Below are 1,838 nucleotides of genomic sequence, written 5' to 3' on the forward strand. Positions count from 1 at the left end.
AAGAAGAAGAAGAAGAAGAAGAAGAAGAAGAAGAAGAAGAAGAAGAAGAAGAAGAAGAAGAAGAAGAAGAAGAAGAAGAAGAAGAAGAAAAAGAAAAGCGTGGAAATTCTAAGCCAGCAAGGTGAGGTAGAAAAAAATTCTGGTTTCTCTGGAGCATTTCCTCAAGTAATAGCAAGCTGCCAAGCTTTCCTTCTGAAGAGTGAAGTCTGCCGTCTTCCACCGTTACCATCAGAGACCCCATGGCTGAGCTAACACCGCCTGCTTTTCCTACCAAGTCTAACATAGAAGTGATTTTCAGAGGAGAGTGATAATATGAAAAAGATAGGCAATGTTTTCATTGTTAAAAATACAGTTTGGAAAAGGCCTATTGCTATGAGAGTCTAGTGCCAGGAAGACTTGCGCATGCACAGGGGGGTCACCGGGACGCCTTTGGTTTGGCTGTTTCCCACGGCCCTGCAACTGCATTCTTCCTTTCTTCATGTCATATGTGAGTGCTTTGTCTCCAGTAAAGGAACAATGTACTTCTGCATGTGAGGCTCTCCACTGCCAGTTTCTGAGCTTAGAAATGGTTCGAAGTTTGTCCTGCTGATCTGAATCCAGCCAATGAGACAGAATGACTGAGAGGGCAGAGACTGGAACACACACAGTAAATAAGATTGGCCTAGTGAAGAATATATGCCCCAGGACAAGGGAATGCCAGTGCCAGGAAGCAGGAGTGGGTGGGTTAGGGAGCAGGGTGGGGGGGGGAGGGTATAGGAGACTTTCAGAGAGGAAACTAGGAAAGGGGATAGCATTTGAAATGTAAATGAAGAAAATATCTAATAAAAAAAAAAGATGACAACGCTGGAGAGTTGTTCCCTGTCTATGTCCACAGGTGTCTTCCACATCAGCCGTGTCACATACATAAGTGCACTTGTGAACTTGCAAACAACCTGCAAGCTCCAAATGTTCTATTTCTGTGAAAAGACGCCATGACATGGTAACTCTTATAAAGGAAAGAATTAATAATTTAACTGCTTACAGTTTCAGACATTATCAGCATTTAGTATATTATCAGCATTGTGGGAAACACGGCAGCAGGCAGGCAGACATGGTGCTAGAGAGTTAAGTGAGAGTTCTTCATCCAGATCTACAGGCAGCAGGGAGAGACAGACACTGGGCCTGGCTTGGGCTTTTGGAACCTTGAAGTCCACCCCAGTGACACACTTCTTCCAACAAGGTCTCACCTATTTCAACAAGGTCACACTTCCTAATCCTTCTCAAGTAGTGACTGATGACTAAACATATAAATATATGAGCCTATGGGTCATTTGTATTCAAACCACTGCAGGACACTAAAATGTTTAGTAATGTCACATGTGAGATAGCTCTAAAAACTCCTTGTTAGCATCAGAACAAACTTATTGCTGAATAAGTATCAGGGACACCTAGATGTCTATGTGGAATATACCTTGTAAAGTAATTTTTTTGAGTTATAGGCTTTGAATGAGCTGAGTTAATATTACAGGGATAATAAATAGAGTGGTATTAAATATTAGCTCTGTGGCAGTAAAAATGGTTTGGGGTATGCATAGGCTTAATATTTAGAAAGGTTTATCCAATCCATGACATTAGGAAAAATTTTTTCTTTATTCTGTAATCAGCTTAATGGCTAATTCAGAGCTGGAAATCAGCCCACCCATAATTGCATACTCGGCTTCAAAGCCTGAGCATGACTGGGAACAAGGGTGACACAAAGATAGAACTAAGATCAGCAATCATTCAAATCACTCCAACTCGTGGATTAGTCAAAAAAAAAATTACAAAGTACCCTTAAATATTGATGAGTAAATAAATAC

The sequence above is a fragment of the Mus pahari genome, chromosome 10 (genome assembly GCF_900095145.1).
Source record: "Mus pahari chromosome 10, PAHARI_EIJ_v1.1, whole genome shotgun sequence".
NCBI lineage: Eukaryota > Metazoa > Chordata > Mammalia > Rodentia > Muridae > Mus > Mus pahari.